Source organism: Musa acuminata, chromosome BXJ1-4, assembly GCF_036884655.1.
Source record: "Musa acuminata AAA Group cultivar baxijiao chromosome BXJ1-4, Cavendish_Baxijiao_AAA, whole genome shotgun sequence".
NCBI classification, from domain to species: Eukaryota; Viridiplantae; Streptophyta; class Magnoliopsida; order Zingiberales; family Musaceae; genus Musa; species Musa acuminata.
The window spans coordinates 14,304,128-14,328,396 of record NC_088330.1 but is presented as its reverse complement, the minus strand read 5'-3'; positions in this window follow the sequence as shown (position 1 = coordinate 14,328,396).

Here is a 24,269-nt window from a genome sequence, read left to right as displayed (position 1 = left end):
CAAACCTATAAGTCTGGTATCAAAGAGTGGAGCACTCATACAGGACATCCTTGGTGTCTCAAGTCTAAGGACCAGATACACCACTAGGACTACGGAATCGCTGTTTGACAATAAGGCATCATTAACCATCCAGCATTCCGTAAGCGGATCAATCAGTGAACTCATTCTCCAATGAGCACATGTACTGTATCCCTAGTGTCCCTACACGAGCAGCTATGAGACCAGCTGCATCCATCATATGGACGGGTATACAGCACACCAGTCTATCCGGTTTTCACGATGTCCCTCTCGAGTAACCTATGACCGGGATTATTTAGGATATGTGTTTAAAGGTGAATCGATCTCATTATCGTGATCTCATCACGATCCGATTCCCATTGCACAAATCCAAGGTCATCACAATATATGTATGCATTTATGCAATAGTTATAAAGTGATATACCCCAAAATATAATAAGCAAAAAGATTCTGTATCAAGTCACACGTGCCATCACTCACGTGATTGGCTTGTTGGGCACCTATGACTAGCAATCTCCCACTTGACCTAAAGCCAATCACCTATGTGTCTGATCCCCATCAGACCCCTGTGATGCTCAAAGACAAAATGAGACAACGGCTTTGTCAGTGGATCTGCAATGTTATCTTCGGATGGAACTCTTTCCACTACTACATCTCCTCGGGCTACGATCTCTCTGATAAGCTGGAACCTCCTCAGAACACTTCTGATGAGACCCGGGTTCCCTTATATGAGTAATCGCCCCATATTTATCGTAATATAAGGAAGTCGACTTCTCGTTATCCGGAACGACTCCCAAATCTGTGATGAACATCTTCAACCAGACTCCCTCCTTTGCTACATCTAATGCAGCAATGTACTCCGCCTCTGTGGTCGAGTCAGTAGTGGTATCTTGCTTGGAACTCTTCCAGCACACTGCTCCTCCATTCAAGGTGTACACATATCTTGAATTCGACTTGCTATCATCGACATCAGACTGAAAACTTGAGTCTGTGTAGCCTTCAACCTTAAGGCTATTACCTCCATAGTAAAAGATCCTTAGTCCTTCTTAAGTACTTAAGGATACACTTTACTGCTTTCCAGTGCTCCAAGCCTGGATCCGCTTGATACCTGCTCGTGACACTCAGAGCATGCGCTATATCAGGCCTAGTACATAGCATGGCATACATGATAGACCCTATTGCTGAGGCATAAGGTATCATATTCATGTTCGTCCTTTCTTCTGGAGTCTTTGGGGACATACTCGTAGAAAGTGATATCCCATGTCTCATCGGTATGAGACCTCACTTGGAATTTTCCATGCCAAACCTTTTGACAATGGTTTCTATGTACCTGGACTGGGACAAGCCAAGCATCCTCTTGGATCTATCTCTATATATTCTAATCCCCAAGATATAGGATGCTTCCCCTAAGTCCTTCATAGAGAAATGTCTAGATAACCAAGCCTTTACTGTGGATAGCATTCCTACGTCATTCCCAATAATCAGGATGTCATCCACATATAACACCAAAAAGGTGATAGCGCTCCCACTTACCTTTCTGTACACACAAGGCTCATCTTCGTTCTTAACGAAGTCATAAGATCTGATTGCCTCATCAAATCTTATGTTCCAACTTCAGGAAGCTTGCTTTAGTCCATAAATGGATCTAAGCAACTTACACACCTAATCTGGGTAGTTCTTGGACACGAATCTCTCAGGTTGCATTATATACACCTCCTCGAGGTTCCCATTGAGGAATGCAGTTTTCACATCCATCTGCCATATCTCATAATCATAGTGTGCTGCAATAGCCAATAGAATTCTGATGGATTTTAGCATTACTACGGGTGAGAAGGTTTCGTCGTAATCAACACCTTGCCTTTGACGATACCCCTTAGCCACTAGCCTTGCATTATAAGTCTCTACCTTTCCATATACTCCGATCTTTTTCTTAAAGATCCACTTGCAACCGATGGGTATAATACCTTCGAGCGCATCAACTAGGTTCCAAACCTTGTTGGAGTACATAGAATCCATCTCAGAATTCATGGCTTCTTGCCACTTCCCGGAGTCTATACTCATAATAGCCTCCTTGTAGGTTTGAGGATCAATATCCTCAACATCCTCTCCTCTAATATGTCCCACATATCTCTCAGGAGGATGAGATACTCTATCAGACCTGCGTAAAGTTGAAAATTGTGTATTAGGTACCTGAACAGACTTGGGCTGTAGAGTGGTGCTTGAGCTTGGTTCTCCAACCTCGCTCAATTCTATCATTCTCCCACTGTCTCCGCCAAGAATGTGTTCCTTCTCAAGGAACACTGCTCTCTTAGCTACAAAGACCTTTTGATCCTCGAGATGATAGAAATAATACCCACAAGTTTCCTTGGGGTGTCCCACAAATTTGCATCGCTTTGTCCTTGATTCTAACTTATCGGGGTTGTGTCTTTTAATGTGTGCAGGGCAACCCCAAATCTTAACAACCTTAAGATCAGGCTTCTTCCCTTTCCATATCTCATATGGTGTAGACACTACCGACTTAGTTGGAACTCTGTTCAGAAGGTAAGCTGCGGTCTCTAGGGCATATCCCTAGAATAAGATGGGTAGGTCAGCGAAACTCATCATGGACCGTACCATATCTAATAGCATACAATTCCTCCTTCCAAAGACACCATTGAGCTGAGGTGTATAAGGAGGTGTCCATTGGGATAATATCTCATGGTCCTTGAGGAATTGAGTAAACTCTGTACTTAAGTACTCACTTCCTCGATCTGATCGAAGAGTTTTGATACTCTTTCCAGTCTGGTTCTCCACCTCATTCTTATACTCTCTGAATTTCTCAAAGGCCTCGGACTTATACTTCATTAAGTACACATATCCATACCTTGAGAAATCATCAGTAAATGTAATGAAGTAGGAGTAACCTCCAATGGCATGAGTTGACATGGGTCCACATACATCACTATGTATGAGTTCCAACAGTTGAGTGGCTCTCTCTCCAGTTCCACTAAATGGAGAGTTGGTCCGTTTTCCACGAAGGCAAGGCTCGCAAGTTGCATATGACATATAGTCAAATGGATCTAGATATCCATCATTTAGGAACTTTTGAATCATTCCCTCATGGATATGACCTAGCCTACAATGCCATAGGTATACACTGTTCACCTCCTCTCGTTTCCTCTTAGACACTTACATTCATGATATGTGGAGTAGTGTCTTGCATAAACAAACCTTTATGCAATATTCCTCTCGTCAATCTCCCCTTAGCTTTGCTAGAATTTACAATAAATTGTAGATGTGATAAGCAATATTGGTATCCAATATCGATGCACTATCACAAAAATCTAACAATTGAAAATTGATCATGAATGTACCTGAAGCTTCTCCAAGCTTCTATTTCGCCCTTTCTGCAAGGTACTCTTTGCAGTTCCTTTTCTAGTGCCTATCTTTACTACAGTGGAAGCACTGGCCTTTGTCCTTTGCAGGGTCTTTCTTAGCAACTTTTGCTTTACCTGGTCTGCCCTTGCCCTTTCCCTTCTTAAGGGACATTTCTGCTTTCCTTTTCTTTCTGGTCTCACCAGTGTAGAGAACTGGCTTCTCTTTCTTAATAGTACTCTCTGCCTCCCTCAATATATTGAGGAGCTCTGGGAGAGTCACCTCAAGCTTGTTCATATTAAAATTCATTATGAACTGTGAAAAGGAATCTGGTAGGGACTGAAGCACAATGTCCACACACAAGTTATCCTCTAGGACCATTCCTAGACCTGTGAGTTTTTCTATCCACTCAATCATCTTTAGGACATGGTTCTGAACCGGTGTCCCCTCAGTCATCCTAGCGCGGAAAAGGCTCTTGGATATCTCATATCGTTGAGTCCTTCCCTGTTCCTCAAACAATTTGCGAACATGTAGGAGAATGGATCTGGCATCCATCTTTTCATGTTGTCTCTGTAACTCAGGAGTCATAGAGCCCAACATATAGCACTGAGCAAGAGTGGAGTCATCAATGTACTTCACGTACCGAGCGATCTTATCCTCGTTTGCCCCTTCTTCGGGCGTAGGTATCACTGTATCAAGGACGTACACGATTTTCTCCGCTGTGAGAACAATTCTCAAGTTACGGAGCCAATCCGTATAATTTGGACCAGTGAGGCGGTTGACATCAAGTATGCCACGTAAGGGATTTGAAAGCGACATTTTCTGAAAATAAAGATGTAGCAGAAATGAATAACATGCAGATTTTGCAAAAAATAAACTATCAAGATATGGACTTCTATCTTAATATGCTCCCACTATTTTACTAACGAGTCACGCGACACCCTCAGCACGTGAAACGGAAGTCTCCGGCAGACTTCTAGTGGGGATCAGGATCCAATCAGCGTCTTAGTGTAACCTCGAGGGACTCGACCAATCACACTAAGCCTAAAAGGTAGGCAACTCTTGCCGATCACAACTCCTTGTGATTCCCATCCTGTTCGGCCTCCGAATCACCATGGTCTCGAGGGACTCGACCAACCATGATGCTCGGTTAAGTCAACACCTTCATTACAAGATGAGTCTGATTTGATGATATACCCTCGAGGGACTCGACCAAGCATACCATGCCCTCAGGTCACCGGTGACATCTCTATGTCATAAGCAAGATAGCGAATCGCGATATAGGTGAGTCTCGAGGGACTCGACCAACTCAACCTACACCGGGAATCGGTTCCTACTCATAACGATGGAAGGCCACGTGGGTCAATCTAATTGCCTCACGTTTACCGACTTAATATTATCGAAAGATGTTTTTATGATTTCGTCTCCTAATATGACATGTCACACATATACATATTTAATATATATCTACATCGCATGAAAATATATATACTTATCTAGTATGTGTATAAGCAATCACACCAGATGATCATGGACCACAACATAATATGATTAGGCCCGAGCCAGTAGGCCTAATCACTCACATCAAGATCTATGTGTGCAACGGTGCATCTCCATGCCCTGTGATCGTCCATCTCGTCCTCATCGGTTCCGTCGACATCTTGATGCATCTTCATGCACGCACGCAGATCGAGGGCAGCAACTGTTGCTGCCCTTCCTTGTTTTTGCGTCAACGATTTTGACGTCAAAATTCTTCCTAAACACAACACACGCAGTTCAAAACCAATCATTCGCACGAACAACCTGGCTTTGATACCACTGTTGGGAAATCATTGGGGGCGACATCACATGCGCAGCGGAAGAACAAGAAAACAAAATCCCCGATTCCCAAAGAGATGTTCGTCGTCGTGCGAAGATTGGTGCGCAAAATCCGCGAAACTTAAAACTGCATATAGAGTATGTTGTGTTAACTAGGGAGATCGTATATCCCTGTTTCCTTGCAGATCCTTAGGAGAGGGTGAAGGAGGTCAAGCATTCTCCTCAAGACTCCAAGCCTGCTCTGAGGTGGAAAGGAAGAGGAGAATAGGAAAGGCAAGCAAAGGCTCAAGCCTATGAGGCTCAGAATCCCTCCTATTTATAGAGGTCCCCTGTCAAACCCTAATGGGTCCTCCCCTAGTGGGTCTTGGATCTGCATCCAATAAGACAAGGGCTCCGTCGGATATCTCATATCCGAACCTCTACTCATCGCAATGCCTACCATATGTGTGTGACCCTCTAGGCCCAATATCGAGCTGGCCGTGAGTCATACCCGTTAGAACTCCTTCTAACTCAGTGAATTATTATCTCTGTAATAATTCACTTGACTCATCGACTACGGAAGTACTAGGCAACTACGCCGTAGTCCCCAAACGATACAAGGGAATCCAATCCATTGGACCTGTCTGTCCTCAGTTACCGTGTACCTATAATCCCTCATCCATCTAATATCCCAGAGACCGTATATCGAGCATGGTGTTGTCAGACCCATACGGTTTCTACTCGAGTCTCGCTCTAATCGGATTCTCTCGGAGAACTCTTTCTCTCTCAACCCGAATGACACTGGCCAGGGATTTGTCTGAGCAAGAACACATGGGATATTCCTCTCATGACGCCGAGAGTGGATGATCCTCTATCGACACTCAATAGCCCTCGTAAGGTCGACTACCACTCCCAATGACCAGCTGTACTAGATCTGGGACAGCCAAACCTATAAGTCTGGTATCAAAGAGTGGAGCACTCATACAGGACATCCTTGGTGTCTCAAGTCTAAGGACCAGATACACCACTAGGACTACGGAATCGTTGTCTGACAATAAGGCATTATTAACCATCCAGCATTCCGTAAGCGGATCAATCAGTGAACTCATTCTCCAATGAGCACCTGTACTGTATCCCTAGTGTCCCTACACGAGCAGCTATGAGACCAGCTGCATCCATCATATGGACGGGTATACAGCACACCAGTCTATCCGGTTATCACGATGTCCCTCTCGAGTAACCTATGACCAGGATTATTTAGGATATGTGTTTAAAGGTGAATCGATCTCATTATCGTGATCTTGTCACGATCCGATTCCCATTGCACAAAATCCAAGGACATCACAATATATGTATGCATTTATGCAATAGTTATAAAGTGATATACGCCAAAATATAATAAGCAAAATGATTCTGTATCAAGTCACACATGCCATCACTCACGTGATTGGCTTGCTGGGCACCTATGACTAGCACATGGACCACAACCTAATGTGATCAGGCCCGAGCTAGTTGGCCTAATCACTTACATCAAGATCTATGTATGTTGTAGTGCATCTCCATACCCTATGATCGTCCCTCTCGTCTTCGTCGGTTCCGTCGACATCTCGACGCATCTCCAAACATCGCGATCATCCATCTCGCGGGTCCCGCTATCGCTTCCACGCTCCCATTGCGCTTCCTCGTGTGATTATAGCTTAATCATAGGCACGCAGGCCCGATAATAAACGAGAAATAAAATGGAGGCTCACAAGCCCCAATAATAATTATCACAAGTACACACATCACACGATCCATGATCATCCGTCTATAAATCATACATCGCATATATAAATCATTATTATTAAGGACTACTAGATAATAATAAAAATAATAATCAATTAAATATTTTAATTAATTAATATTTTCTAAAATTAGGGACATGTAGGGAATTTTTTGACTTCTGAGAGGTATTTTCATAATTTGGACAAAAGGACAGAACTATAATTCTCAAATTCATAGGGGTAAAATTATCTTTTTGCCCAAAACCCTAAAACTCCCCATGACCTACTAGTTGAGGCTGCTGCCAACCGCTGCCACCTTGTTGGCATCGGCCGCTGCCCCTGCTTGCGGGCGGTGCTGCCCTTACAAGTGAGCGCCCCCGCGGGTGACGCCCCCACTTGTGGGCGCCCTTGTGGGTGGTGCTATGTTAGGACTCTAGCTTGGAGAGTCCTAATTGAGAGGGACATTCATGTAAAACTGTTAGGACTCTAGCTAGGAGAGTCCTAATTGATAGGGACATTCTGTTAGGACTCTAGCTAGGAGAGTCCTAATTGAGAGGGGCATTCATGTAGGAGGTTTTTTCTTAGAGAAGAATTAGGAGTTGTAAGGGAATAGGAGTCTTGAGTAGGAGTTGGTTAGAAGTAAGAGTCTTAAGTAGGAGTCCTATTAGGAGTTAGGGTTTAGAAGCCCTATAAATAGCCATTTATTCCTTCTCTTTTGATAAGCAATAGATGAATCTTTTCTGCAGCCTTTGAGTAGCAACTTGGAGGGAGGAACCCCTATAGAGTTCCAAGGAGGCCGATCCCCTAAAGAGATCAACCCCAAGTTTAGAATCTGCAAGGGTTCTAACACCTGGTATCAGAGCAGCGTTCTTGGCATCTCGCTGCCCTTCCATAGCCATCCATCAACCCTCCACAACCGCCCAAAGCAATTCCCACAATTGCTTAAGAGATCGTTGCCAAATTCCGCCGTCATCTCCACCACCACGGATCATCCTTTGATCTCCCCGTGAATTACAACAGGTTCTGATTTTCTACCTTACTGCTGCTGCAATTTAGTTATCCTTATTTGAAAATCCCAAAAAATTTATTCCTATATTTCTGCATAAACTTTTCGTCATAAAGTTTTCATCTCTACGACGAAAGATACATTGCAGAATTCCAACCGTATAGCACCGTCTGTTTGATCTTGCTACTGTGTTTTTTCTATCCAAATATCTACAAAATTTTTATGACATCTTTGACATTCCTAACAGCAGATTTTCCTTTGGTTTTGTCAAAAAATTCTCAATATAAACCATCGATATTTTACATCTAATATGCTATACTTGAAAATCTGCACTGTAAAATTTCAACCGCATAGTACTGATTGTTTGATCTTGATACTATGTTGTTTCTATCCAAATTTCTACGAAATTTTTATGATAGCTTTGACACTTCCTATCAGTGGATTTCCCTTTAGTTTCATAAAATAATTCTCAATATAAACCACTGATCTTTTACGTCCAATCTGCTATACTTAAAAATCTGTGCTGCAGAAAGTTTCAGCCGCTTATTGTTGCCTTAACCCATCTATTTGAAATCTTTTTTGAATGAAATTTCTTATACACTTCATAGATCATCTTGGCTTCCATCTAAGATTGATCTATTGAAAAATTCATCTCTAAAAACGATTTTGTGTTGCTGCAAATTTTCATCGTAAACCGCTGAAATTTTTCGACGACAATTCTGCTATCGCAACTTGCACCAATTTTCTTGCTGTTATAGTGCCGAAATTCTCTTAATTAAATTAGACATCCTTGCTGTCATATAAACTGTGATTTTGTTATCAATTCTCTCCTCAATTCTCTCAAGTTTTTGGTAGAAATTACATCGAGAAACCATTGTTTCTTCGACGACAATTCTACTCTTACAAGACAGCACATACTTGCTGCAACTTCCACTTATTTCTATCAAACCTTTGCTACCATCTACCACAGATCCAAAACTTTCATCTACAGCCCTAAAACTCCACCAAACCACACCCTCAAACTGCACCCAAAATAGCCACAAAACAAGCCTAAACCATAGCTACATCCACCGATCTACCAACCCTTTTGACTATCACCTCTCTCAACCAATACATGCCTTTAACCCGACAACAAAAGAGAGATCTTAACATCACAGATTTGGCGGCATATACTATGGCATCTGAGGAGGTAATCAATGCTAAACTCGAAGCCTTCGAGGCACGAATGGAGGATAAGATTCGGATGCTCTTTACCGAACTCAGATTGGGACGACCACTAAGCCCGAAGAAATCATATCAAGGAGAGAGCTTTGCCCAATCACACCAAGCCCGAAGATATGACCTCCAAGAGAGGGGAAGCTCTATGACCAACCCCAACTATCCTTGCATGAGAGTGGATTTCCCTAGATGGGAAGAAGGAGACCCGATTGGTTGGATCTCGCGCGCGGAGCGATATTTTCGGTACCATAAAACCGCGGATGCATCTATGGTGAAAATTGCAGCTATACATCTTGAAGGGGATGCTATACAGTGGTTTGACTAGTTTGAACATACTTATGGAGTTCTTTCATGGCGATAATTCAAAGAAGGACTGCTGATCCGCTTCAGACCAACCGATTACGAGAATATTGACGGACAACTAGCAAAGATCCGACAAACCTCTACCATTCAGGAGTACCAAACCAGGTTTGAAAGGTTATCTAATCAAACTCATGATTGGTCTCAAAAATAGCTATTGAGGACCTTCATTGAGGGCTTGAAGCCGGAGATCCGAGGAGAAGTTAAAGCACGACAACCGTATACGCTTATGGCAGCCATCTCTTTCGCACGACATCAAGAGGAGCAATTGAACCATGAAGCTCGGAGGACTAGGGTCGCTCCTCAACCAGTAATATTGAAGCCCTCAGCCCCCCTACTGTCGACCAAGTCCCTACACCAAAGAGGTTAACAAGAGAAGAGCTTCGGGAGAGATATGCGAAGGGGTTATGTTGGCATTGTGACAAGCCGTGGAGCCGTGAGCATCGCTGTAGTAAAGGGGGACTTCTTATGATTGAACCGATAGAAGAAGAGGTCATTGAACATCCAGAAGAGAGCCTTGAACATGAAGAAGAAGATGCAAAAGAAGAGCCACAACCGACCGAAGTTACGGTACATACACTAGCTGGCTACTCAAACCCGCAAACGATGAAAGTTGGAGGCCTTCTCAAACAACAACCGATCACTGTTCTCAACGACACAGGCAGCACTAATAACTTCCTAAACAGTAAGGTTGCTGTCCATATGAACTTACCTATTGAGAATTGCAGCAGGTTTGTCGTTAAGGTCGCCAACGGACGGATTTTGAAGTGTGATCATAGGTGCCCGCAGGTGAAACTGTTGCTGCAAGACCAAGAGATAATTGCATATTTCTTCCTCCTCCCTCTTGATGATCATGAGGGAATACTCAGAATTAAATGGTTGATGACATTAGGTAATATTTCTTTGAATTTTATGCAACTATTTATAAAATTTTACAGTAAGGAGAAACAAGTGATACTGCATGGGAAACGTGAGAGCGACGTAACGATGATTTGCACACAACAAATGGAGAAGGTTTTGCATATAGCATGCAGGGTTTTTTGGTTCAACTTGAGCAGCAAATTAAAGGAGAGCCAATAGAATTTGAAGTTTCAAACCTATTTCCTTTGCTTGCTGAATTTTCAGATATATTTGACGAGCCGCACAACCTACCTCTTACTCGTCGGCATGATCATTGTATAATGATTTTTCCAATCAAATCTCCAGCAAATACTCAGCCATATCAGTATCCACATCTCCAGAATGATGAAATAGAAAGGATTTTAAAAGAAATGCTTGAAACAAGAGTTATTCGGTCAAGTTGCAACCTTTACTTTTCACCGGTGCTACTTGTACACAAGAAGGACGGAACATGACGAATATGCGTTGATTACCGAGCTCTCAATGGCATAACCATCAAGAACAAATACCTTATTCCAATAGCAGATGAATTGCTAGATGAAAGGGAGCACAAATCTTCACAAAGCTGGACTTTCGATCCGGGTATTATCAAATATGAGTGTATGAAGAAGTCATACCGAAAACCGCCTTTCGAACACACAACGACCACTATGAATTTTTACTTTCTTCAACAAAAGGTGAAATATCTTGGGCATATCATATCAGAGGAAGATGTGATGGTGGACCCCTTCAAAATTGAAGCAATGCAAAACTGGCCTACCCCGAGGAACATAAAATTGCTACATGGCTTTTTGGGTTTAACAGGCTACTACCGTAAGTTCGTGAAAAACTATGAAAAGATCAGTGCACCACTTACTTCCTTACTGGAAAAAGATGTCTTCCAATGGTCGGATAGAGCCTCCACTACCTTCAACAAACTTAAGGCAGCCATAACGACGGTGCCGGTGCTAGCGCTACCAGATTTCAACCGACCCTTCATCATTAAGGCCGATGCATCTGGAGACAGAATGAGAGACGTTCTCATGCAAGATGGTCGACCACTCATATACATTAGCAAGACATTGTATCCTCCCTATCAAAACATGTTAACATATGATAAGGAGATGCTCGCCATTGTGCACGCAGCAATAAGGTGGAGATCGTACTTGATCAGGCGATACTTTCAAATCAAGACCGACCAAAAAAGCCTAAAATATCTCTTGGAGCAGAAGATATCTTCCCGAGCAGCAAAAATGGGTAACAAAACTTCTTGGATTTGATTATGAAATAACTTACAAAAGGTGGAAAGAGAATATTGTTGCAGATGCGCTTTCGCAGCTACCTGAGCAAGCTGAATTTTCGATCGTTTTATTTCCAACCAGCGACTTTCTTAAGGATATTAAGATGGAATGGCAGAAAGATTCGGAGACCAGTAAGATACAAAAAATATTAGAGGAAGCACTAAGCTTCGTGGCTCATTACAATCGGGACTCAAAAGAATTATGCTATAAGGGACGCATTGTGCTTGTGACAAATTCTACTTGCATCTTCAAGAGCAGATTTTGGACAAAGTTATTCCATATGCAGGGTACTAAATTGAAAAGGAGTACGACATATCACCCACAAACCAACAGCAGACGGAAGTTTTAAATAGGTGCTTGGAATCGAGTAATCGATTGAGTAATTGAATTCTATCAATTGTTTAATTGATCGTTTTGCAAAGCTTTAAAAAAAGAATGTCTCTGTTTCAAAATTATACTGAAATACCGCCCAAAGCCACCCACCAAATATGACTACCCAAAGAGAACTCCAGACCCAGCCAAGTGCCATTATTGATCGATGGATCGTGACTCGACGACGATGACCCACTAATGAAGTGCTAATACAATGGGCGAACCTACCAATAGAAGATGCCACTTGGGAGAACTATGACGACTTGAAGATCAAATTCCCAGAATTCACGAATCATCAGCCTCGAGGACAAGGCTGATTTGAAGAGGGTGGGTCTGTTAGGACTCTAGCTTGGAGAGTCTTAATTGAGAGGGACATTCATGTAAAACTGTTAGGACTCTAGCTAGGAGAGTCCTAATTGAGAGGGACATTCTGTTAGGACTCTAGCTAGGAGAGTCCTAATTGAGAGGGGCATTCATGTAGGAGGTTTTTTCTTAGAGAAGAATTAGGAGTTGTATGGGAATAGGAGTCTTGAGTAGGAGTCCTATTAGGAGTTGGTTAGAAGTAAGAGTCTTAAGTAGGAGTCCTATTAGGAGTTAGGGTTTAGAAGCCCTATAAATAGCCATGTATTCCTTCTCTTTTGATAAGCAATAGATGAATCTTTTCTGCAGCCTTTGAGCAGCAACTTGGAGGGAGGAACCCCTATAGAGTTCCAAGGAGGTCGATCCCCTAAAGAGATCAACCCCAAGTTTAGAATCTGCAAGGGTTCTAACACGCTGCCCCACGCAGCACCCGTAGGCAGCTATGCTCGCGGGTGTAGTGCCCGTAGGCGCCACTACTTTGTGGCACCTCAGCCCACAAGTGTAGCGCTTGTAGGCGTCGCTACCGCGCGGCGCCGCACCAATTGGCTAGTGCTGCCTACTGGGGCTCACTGACACTATTGTTGGACGCTCAGCGTGGGCCCAGCATCGGTAGGAGCCTCCCGTGCCCACGGGTCTAGCACCCACAAGCACCACCCTTGTGCGCGAGCGCAGTGCCTACGCACTAGTGGTCGCCATGCTTGCGGTCACCACTATAGGGGGCCTGCCTGCACGCGGCCGACCTTGCGACCGTCACTACAGTTGGCTTCCCTACACATAGATGGCAACATGGCAGCAAGGGCAGTAACAATTGCTGCCCTTTCTCGCTTTTACGTCAACGATTTTGACGTTAAAAGCTTCTCCAAAACATAGTACACTTAGTTCAAAACTAATCTATCGCATGAACAACCTAGCTATAATACCATTGTTGAAAATGTTGAATCTCAGATTTTGATGCTGAAATCGATTGGTAAATTATTTGATCTAATCCATGTGTTGAGATAAGTGTGCAGGATTAACTACGATAGTAGTAAGGCATAAAGCAAATGATGGGCCGGAGTCGAAGATTCAGACGATATACCAGGAGCTCACCATGAGTTCATCGTGAGATCACTGGAAGCATGCTGGAAGACTCGCTGAAAGCTCATCGGGAGATCGCTCGAAGCACGCCGGAAGACTAGTCGGGAGTTCATCGGGAGTTCGCCGGAAGCACGCTTGAAGACTCGCCGAGAAGTTCGCTGGAGGATCGCCGAAAGAGAAATCGACATACCAAACTAATTGCTTATCTTAATCATAGGCAATCCAACTAACTTAATTAGGGGCCAATTGAGCCCTTAACAGGGCTGAATTGGGCCGGATTAAATAGCTTATTCAGCCCTTGAAAACATGGCTGGTGGTGGCACCGCCAGGGCCGACGGTGGCACCGCCTAGTGACCCAGTCCCCCAGGTGGTCTGGGCGATGGTATCACCGACAGTTATTACCTGCCAGTGGTGGTCCCGCCCTTGTCAAGCGATAGTACTGCCCAGTGTCAGATTGCAAGTGGTATTACCGTCAGTAATGGTGGTGGTACAGCCAGTACCATAAAATTTCAGGATGAGATACTTTTTGGCTCCATATTTGAAGCCATTGGGGTCTATAAATTCCCCCACCCTTTTCTGCATGAAAGGGTACGAAAAGCATTGGCTTAATTTTGAGTTCTTGAGTCTTAAAGTGTTGTAAAAGTGACTAGTTCTCCTCCTTCATCTCTTAGCCTTGTAACTATCCAAGAAAAAGGAGTGAGACTTGTAAGGGTTGTCTCCTAAACCCGACAAAAGGAGAAAGAGCTGTAAAAGGTGTTGGCTTCGCCTATTGAAGGAAGGCCTTTAGTGGATGCCGGTGACCTCGTCGGAGGAGGAATCCGAAAGTTGATGTAGGTCACATTGACCGAACCACTCTAAATTCTAGTTTGCTTTTTATTTATGCAATTTACATTATTTTAAATCTCCTTAATCCTCTCTTGCACTTTTATAAAAGCTTTTAAGTTCAAATTCTCTCTGAAACAGATTGAATTAAAACCATTTTCGTCGGAATCGATTTTAATCGAAACGAACATTTTTCTGAAATCGGGAATGTTTTCTGCTGCATTAATTCACCCCCCCCCCCCCCCCCTTAGTGCCACTCTTGATCCTAACAATTGGTATCAGAGCGAGGTTCATTCTCGTTTGGTTTAAAACCCAAGAGAGATGACATTGGCCGGCAACCAAGAGGGTCATTCAATTACACATCCGCCTATGTTCAATGGGACGGATTATACATATTGGAAGACTAGAATAAGGATCTTCCTAATTTCAATGGATTTTAAATTTTGGAATATTATAGAAAATGGGTTTTAAAAGTCTTCTCTTCCAATGAACGATTGAAATAAGTTGGAGAAGAAGACTTTCGCTTTAAACGCAAAGGCTATGAATGCCTTGTTTTATGCCTTAGATAAAAATGAGTTTAATCGTGTGTCCATTTGTAAAACTACTTTTGATATTTAGCACACACTCGAAGTGACTTATGAAGGCACTAGTAGAGTGAAGGAGTCAAAAATTAATCTTTTAGTTCATACTTATGAGTTGTTTCAAATGAAACCGAGTGAGACTATTGGAGACATATACACCTGATTTACGGATGTCGTCAATGGTCTAAAAGGACTTGGTAAAGGTTTTTCAGATTTTAAACTTATTAATAAAATTTTAAGATCCCTTCCAAAAGTTGGGACCCTAAAGTCATGGCCATTCAAGAGGCCAAAGATCTAAATAATTTTCCTCTCGAAAAACTAATTGGGTCACTAATTGTTAGGATCAAGAGTGCACTAAGAGGAGGGAGTGAATTAGTATAACAAAAAACTTTTACGATTTCAATAAACTTATTTCAAGTAAAGTTGATTCAATAAGAATGGTTTCAACTCAATCATTTTTGGAAGAACTTTGAACTTGAAACCATTCGTGAAAGAGCAAGAAAAGACTAAGGTGAATTGCAGCAAAGTAAAGTGCACAAATGAAAAATATCTGTTTTGTAAGGTGTTAGTATGATTAAAGCCAATCTCGGAAAATGTTAAGGTCAAAGCATATGTAGTGGTTCGGTCAACGTGACCTACATCCACTATCAGCTTCCTCAATAGGCAAAGGAAAACCACCCTTTTATAGCTTTTCTCCTTTTGCCAGGCTTAGGAGACAACCCTTACAACTTTCACTCCTCTCTTCAATGATCTAAACACTTAGAAAGAAGGAGGAGAACTCTAGCTTTTTATGGGCCCCAATGAGTTCAAAAATGGAGCCTAAAAGTGTCTATTCCTGGATTTTTAAGGACCTGGTGGTACCACCGCCATTATTGGGCGGTACTACCGCTTGACAATGCTCGAAGACCGAGCTCAGGCGGTACCACCGCCTAGGTGGTACCACCACTAGTAGTAATAATTGACAGGGGTGGTACCACCGCCCAGAATTCCTAGGAGACCGAGTCTCCCAGGCGGTGCCACCGTCTGCCAGGAATTTAGGGGCCGAATGGGCTATTCCATTCGACCCAATTTGGGTCTGTTAAGAGCCTAGTTGGCCCCTAATTAATTTAGAGGGATTACCTCCCAATCCTAACTTAATCTATACTCTAACTACGAAAATTAAGACATCATTACTGTAATTTGTGTTCCGGTGCGTCAATCGCTTCTTCCAACAAGCTTCTGGCATACTTCCGGCGAACATCCAACGAACTCTCAACGATGCTTCGGCGGACTCCCGGCAAGCTCCTAGTCTTTGCGACAATCTTCTTGGCGAGTTCTGACGAGTTTCTATGGCAAGCTCCTGGACTTCTTGGTTGGTTCCCGTAGAACTTCCGACGAACATCCGGACTTCCGACGAACTCTCGAACTCCCAATGTGATCTTGATCTTGACTCTGGCATAACACCTGCTGCATGTCTTACTGCCATCGTAGTTAATCCTACACACTTTTCTCAACATTTAGATTAGATAAACAAATGAAAATTGACTTCATCATCAAAATCTAAGATTCAACAATCTCCCTCTTTTTGATGATGATAATCAATTGATGACGGAGTTAACCTTAACTCCCCCTATCTATATGCCATACTTGAGAAAAGTCATTCTTGAATTCAAAGCCTTTGAATTCAAGAGATATATTGATAAGTTAAGTTCATTTAAACTTATTAATACACCCATCTTGATTCCTATTATGATGTAACTTTCTGAAAATGATGTCGAGGCATGACATCCATTTTCAAGTCTTATATTTCAAATATCATAGCAATTCATTCTATAACAAGATATCAATTTGTAATATTTCAAATTAAGCTCTAGATATCTTATCATAATGCAAATATTTCAAGTGTAAAATTACATATATTTATCATCAATTTACCACATATTTCTCTCCCTTTGTCATCAACAAAAAGGATAACGATTCAACAATATATGTAATTGTAGTAAAAATTCATGTCATTTTTCAACTTGTAAAGAAATTCATACCAATTATTTTTCAAGCATTCATGACATGATATCATTCATTAACTTCTTTCCTTTTACTTATCATCAAAACTTTGCATGAAGAAGGAAAGAAGGAAGGTAAAAGCCTTTGAGAACCAACTTTAAATGAATTTAAAAATGATAAGAGAGTTTCATTAAATCATGCTTCATTTTTCATAAGGATCAAGATATACATGTGAAATTAAATCCTTGCAAGTGTTCATCTCAAAAATAAAATTCTTCCTTCATCAAGAAGGAATTCATGTGAAAAAATCATCATATCAAATCCATTTTTCAATTTAAAAATTTCCAAGAGATAAATCCATGAGAGATGCATTTGTCAATTAATTTCATATATAAAAAATCATTAAGTGATGGAACATAGATATGAAATAGCTTTGATATGGCATAGGCTCATAAAAGCTCCATTCAAGAAATACATTAAGCCCGGAAGAGAAATACAACAAAATCATGCATTCGGACATGTTTTGTCATAGCTTTTCAATCACAATCATGAAGATAAACTTGATATTGCATGATCATAAACACTTTTTGCAAACTTTCCAATATGAACATGTTATTGAAGCACACAATCAAGTAAAATTCTCATCAAAAAATTATAAGCACAGAATTTAAATGAGTGATCAAAGAATCAAGAAAGTCCGAAAATGAAATTTAATAGATTCATGCATTCGGACAAATCAACATTCCTAATTCTCTTCTAATAAAATCAAATTGTTCTTGACTTAAAGGTTTTGTAAAAATATCGGCCAATTGATGTTTTGTATCAATAAACTCTAGGATTACATCATGATTAGTGACATGATCTCGTATAAAGTGATGCCTAATGTCAATATGTTTTGTTCTAGAGTGTTGAATGAGATTCTTTGTTAAACATATTGCACTTGTATTATCACATTTTAGGGGATATTTTTAAGATGAATTTTATAATCCTCTAAAGTGTTTTTCATCCACACAACTTGTGCACAGCATGCACTAGCTGCAATGTACTCAGCTTCAGTTGTAGATAGTGCAATCGAGTTTTATTTCTTGGATGACCAAGAAACAAGTGTGTGTCCTAAAAACTGATATGTTCCATATGTGCTTTTTCTATCTAATCTACATCCAGCAAAATCTACATCAGCATATGCAATTAGTTCAAAGTTCTCAGATTTTGGATACCATAATCCTATATTAGTGGTACCTTTACGATATCTATGTATTCTTTTAACTGCTTTGAGATGAGATATCTTAGAATTAGATTGAAACCTAGCACAAAGAACTACACTAAACATAATATCTGATCTTGTTATGGTGAGGTATAGTAGACTTCCTATCATACCCCTATAAGTTTTTTTATCAAAGCTTTCTCCAATTTCATCAATTTCTAACTTAGTGGAGGTGCTCATGGGAGTGTTGATAGCTTTTGGGCTATCCATATTGAATATTTTTAGCAAATCTAAAGCATATTTTGTTTGACTAAGAAATGTACCATTACTTAGTTGTTTGATTTGTAAGCTCAAAAAGAAAGTTAATTCCCCCATTAAACTCATTTCAAATTCAAGACTCATACTTTTAGCAAATGATTCACAAAGAGATTCATTCATTGAACTAAAAATAATATCATCAAAATAAATTTGAATAATAAGAAAATTATTTTCAAAATGTTTGATAAACAATGTAGTATCAACCTTGCCTTTAGAGAAATTATTTTTAATAAAAAATGAACTAAGTCTCTTATACCAAGTCCTTGGGGCTTGTTTTAAACCATAGAGAGCTTTAGTCAATTTAAACACATGATTAGGGAAACTATTATTCTCAAATCCGGGAGGTTGTTCGACATAAACTTCGAAAATAAAGCCATTAAGAAAAGCACTTTTAACATCCATTTGAAACAACTTAAAATTATTACTACTAGCATAGGAAAGAGGCATCCTTATGGCTTCTAATCGAGCCATAGGAGTGAAGGTTTCTTCGTAATCAATACCTTCTTCTTAGTTGAAACCTTTGACCATTAATTTAGTCTTGTTTCTAACCACGATACCAGATTCATCTTGCTTGTTCCTAATCATGTATTCAAATTGACTAAGGCTCTCTATGGCTTGAAACAAGCTCCTAGAGCTTGGTATGAAAGGCTTAGTTCCTTTCTTATTTTAAATAATTTTACCAAAGGTAAGGTTGATACTACATTGTTTATTAAACATTTTGAAAATAATTTTCTTATTGTGCAAATTTATGTTGACGATATTATTTTTGGCTCTTCGGATGAATCACTATGTGAATCATTTGCCAAATGTATGAGTCATGAATTTGAAATGAGTTTAATGGGTGAATTAACTTTCTTTTTAGGATTACAAATCAAACAACTTACAGATGGTATATTTTTTAACCAATCTAAATATACATTAGAATTGTTAAAACGTTTTAACATGGATAATTCAAATGCAATAAACACCCCTATGAGTACTACGACTAAGTTAGATATGGATGAAAATAGTAAAAATTTCGATCAAAAAACATATAGGGGAATGATAGGTAGTCTACTCTACCTCACCGCGACTAGACCGGATATTATGTTTAGTGTAGGACTTTGCGTTAGATTTCAATCAAATCCTAAATTATCTCATCTTAAAAGTGTTAAAATAATATTTAGGTATCTTAAAGGAACTCCAAATCTAGGACTGTGGTATCCAAAATCTGAAAATTTTGATTTAATAGCTTATGCAGATGCCGATTTTGGCGGATGCAGGATAGATAGAAAAAGTACATCCGGAACATGCCAATTTTTAGGACATGCACTTGTTTCTTGGACTTCCAAGAAACAAAATTCAGTTGCACTATCTACGGCGGAAGCCGAGTACATTGCTGCAAGTGCATGCATTGCACAAGTTGTTTGGATGAAAAATACATTAGATGACTATGGAATTCACTTTAAAAACATTCCCATAAAATATGATAATACTAGTGCCATATGTCTTACTAAAAATCCAATTCAGCACTCTAGAACTAAGCACATCGACGTTAGGCATCATTTCATACGCGATCATGTCCTTAACAATGATATTGTTCTAGAATTCATTGACACAAAGCATCAATTAGCAGATATATTTACAAAAACTTTGAATGAAGACCAATTTGAATTCATTAGAAGGGAATTAGGTATGTTAAATTGTCCCTAAAGAATAAACTTGTTTGAATGGATTTTCCGTAAAGTTTTTCATCCTCTCTCTGTACCTCGGTGAATCTAATCCTTCTCCTTCGATTCTAAATGACATGTTAAATTATCTTATCCTACCTTGAGTCAAACACCGCTCCCATCTGATCAAGATTAATGATTTTATGATATTTTATGAATCTCGAAATTGATTTTGATGGCTTGATTATGAGTTTTAAGTTGACAATTTGAATTTAAATGATTTTGTATTCGAATTATGATCTTGACTTATTGGAGTTACTACTTGAATTTTTTTTTTTTTCACAATCTCTTCCTTGTACACCTACAAATTTTTGTTATTTATAGAAAGAAGAGATTTGATAAAATGGATGAATGTTGAATTTTCCTTTATGATGAACTCGGCGTAAATATTTTAGCATACTTAATTTTGGATGATAAAATTTTTGTATGATCAATGTTATAATCACAAATTATGTGCTTCAAGTCTCATTCCCTTTTTGTTGATGATAAAGGGGGAGAAAAGTGATGACTTGTACCATTTTGATAGCATGACTTATATGAATTGCAAAAGCTTGTATGAATGTCTTATATGCCTTGCAAAATGCCTTGCAAAATCCTTGAGAATATCACAAGATTGATTGATCATATTGAAAGCATGCCTTACATCTATATCATGAAATTCATGTTGAAAATCTTTATCTCCTATCGTAGTAAAAATTGTCTCTTATCATTCGACTTGAAAATGATTTTCATCGAAGTTTTGCATTTACTTATGCTTAATGAGAATAACGATAAGTTCTACGGTTAGAACTTATCGGTTTATGCTTGAATTCAATGGGATGGAATTCAAGTGTTTTTATCTTCTCATAATATGGCATATAGATAGGGGGAGTTATGTTTAACTCCGTCATCAATTGATTGCCATCATCAAAAAGGGGGAGATTGTTGAATCTCGGATTTTGATGATAAAATCAATTGATGAGTTAATTGATCTAATCCATATTATTGAGTTAAGTGTGCAGGATTAACTACGATAACCAGAAAACACAAAGCAAGAATACCGGAGTCAAGTTCGATGGACGTTTAAGAGTTCGAAGAATCGTCGGAGATGTTGCCGGAACCAACCGAGAAGAAATCGGGAACCTGTCGGAATTTTTGGAAGTTCGCCGAAGAGATCGTCGGAGGTTCACGGAGATCACCGAGAAGGCTCGGCTACTCGTTAAAGTCATCACAAGTTCGGGAGCTTGCTGGGAGTCCGTCGGAAGAAGTTCGTCGGAAAGCTCGCCGGAACAAGACTCGACGTTCGCGGTTGAAAACTTGCTTAGGATGTTTTTTTTGTTATGTAGTTCACTTGTAATTAGGATTAGGATTAAGAGATAATCCTATATCCTGGTTAGGGGCCAACTGGGCCCAAAATTAGACTTGGTTTGGGCTAAATTTGAAGCCCAACAAGTAAACCGAAGGGTCTGGCGGTGGCACCGCCAGCATCGGGAACCCAAAGAGAATTCAAATTTTGGAGCCCAAATTTGAATCCTCTCGAGGCCTATAAATACCCCTCAAATCTCAGTTGAGATTACAACTTTTTAAGAAGCAATTGATTGACAGAAAGGTCTTAGAAAGTCTTAGCAAGTCTTGTTTTTCAATTTGCTAGAGAGTTCACCTCCTTCTTTCTTACTGAAAATTTGTAAGAGGTTGAACTGCTTGTAAAAGGTTGTAAGAGGGGTATTTGCCCTTCCATTTCAAGAGATTTGCTAGTGGAAGGTGGGAGCCTCATCAAATAGGGGCCTCGCAAGTGGATGTAGGTCATTTGACCGAACCACTGTAAAATCTGCGTTATCTGGTTTGCATCCTACTCTTGCCATTTACATACTGCAAACTTCTCTACTTAGTTACTATGCTTCCATACGTTTCTAAGTTATCAAGCTTCTAAAATCAATTTCCATTGATATTGCTTTTCATCGTACAAAAGATTTATCAAAACCGAAGTTTTAATCCGCTGCACTAATTCACCCCCCCCTCTTAGTGCCGCTCCGATCCTAACAGGTAAGTCCCACATAGTCCCACATCAGGAAAATCAAGCTTGGTATCTCCTGCTTAAACTATAAATAAGCCCTGGGCTTTAAAGTCAGATGCACCACAACAAAAACCTAAGTGTTTGCTTTGGGTTTAAGTCCACACTCAGTTAAATAGTTTCGGCTTATAGTTTGGGTTTTTCTTATTTAATAGATTTGGGTGTTTTATGGCCTAGGAACATCTTCCTAAGGCATTTGTAATAGTTCCTCTTTTATAGTAGTGATTTGCTCCTCCTTCGTCTGTGGATGTAGGTCAATTGACCAAACTAACCACGTAAATCTGGTTTTCTTGTTGCTTTTATTATTTTTGTTTTATTGTCTTTCTTGGGTTGCCAAAATTACCCTTTGGTAAATTTCCTGAGGCTAGCTCTAATAATTAGCTCCTTAGGATGAGCATCTACATACTTCCAATCCTTGGATAAAGATGTTTCGAAAGTGGATGCATCCAAGTTGCTAGTTAAAAAAGGGGTTTCATTTAAATTCAAAGTATCAAAATTAACATCATCATCAAAATCATTTTTCTTAATTTTGGAAACCTCATTAAAAACAACATGAATGGATTCTTCTATAATCAAGGTTCTTTTATTAAAGATACGAAATGCTTTAGAAATCGAAAAATAGCCAAGAAAAATTTTTTCATTGGATTTAGCATCAAATTTTCCTAAGGCATCTTTTTCATTCAAAATAAAACACTTACACCCAAAAACTTTAAAATATGAAACATTAGGTTTTTTGTTGTTCCACAACTCATAAGGAGTTTTGGTAAGTAAGGGTCTTATTAGAACTCTATTCATGGCATAGCATGCCATGTTTACGACTTCAGCCCAAAAATATTTGGGTAGGCTATGTTCATTCAACATGGTTCTTGTCATTTCTTACAAATTTCTATTCTTTCTTTCTACTACTCCATTTTGTTGAGGATTTCTTGAAGTAGAGAAGTTGTGGTTATATCCATTAGATTTACAAAATTCTTGGAAATCACGATTTTAAAATTCACCACCGTAATCACTTCGAATTGATGAAATCATAAAACCCTTTTCATTTTAAACACATTTACAAAACTTAGATAAATACCTAAAGCATTCACTTTTGTGTACCAAAAAATATGTCCATATGTATCTACAATAATCATCTACAATGACAAAAGCTTATTTGCTACCTCCTAGGCTTGATATAGAAATTGGTCCGAACAAGTCCATATGGATCAATTGCAAAGGTCTAGAGGTGATTATTTGATTCTTAGGTTTGAAGCTACTTGTTATTTGTTTTCCTAATTGACAAGCATCACACAAATTATCTATGACGAACTTGATATGAGGAATTCCTCTTACAAGTTCTTTAGATGAAATTTGGTTGATTAGTTTCATGTTAGCATGATCTAATCTCCTATGCCAAAGCCAAGCATCATCATTCAAAATCGAAAAACACATTTCATTGCAAAGATCATTAATGTCAATGGTGTATACGTTATTTTGTTTTAATGCAATCATAGATATGTTTTTGTGTGGTTTTTCAATAATACAAGCATTAGATTCAAATTTAACAACATATCCTTATCACATAATTGACTAATGCTCAAGAGGTTATGTTTTAAACCATCAACTAACAAAACATCTTCAATAAAGAAGTTGGATTTGTTACCTGTGGTTCCTTTGCTAATGACTTTACCCTTGTTGTTGTCTCCAAAGGTGACATATCCTTCATCTATGCTAGTGTGCTTAGAGAATTGAGATGGATCTCCGGTCATATGCCTTAAGCATCTACTATCAAGGTACCACCTCTTGCTCTTAGCTTGTGATGGTTTACGTTTCTACAAAAAAGGATGATTTTTAGGTACCCATTTGACCTTGGGTGCCTTGAAAATCGATCTAAATGCTTATCATTTTGCATGGAATTCTTTACAGTTCCTTTCGAAACCCAAATCAATTTGTTTGGACTACATTTTTTAAATAGACAATGATAAGTTTTATATCCACGTTTGCAATAAAAGTTGCATTTGTTTTGGGACGAAATATGTAGGAAAGGGCCTTTAACGAAGGTGGTTGGATTTTGGTGCGAGCTTCTCACAAATCCGATTTCACTTCTTTTATGAATGT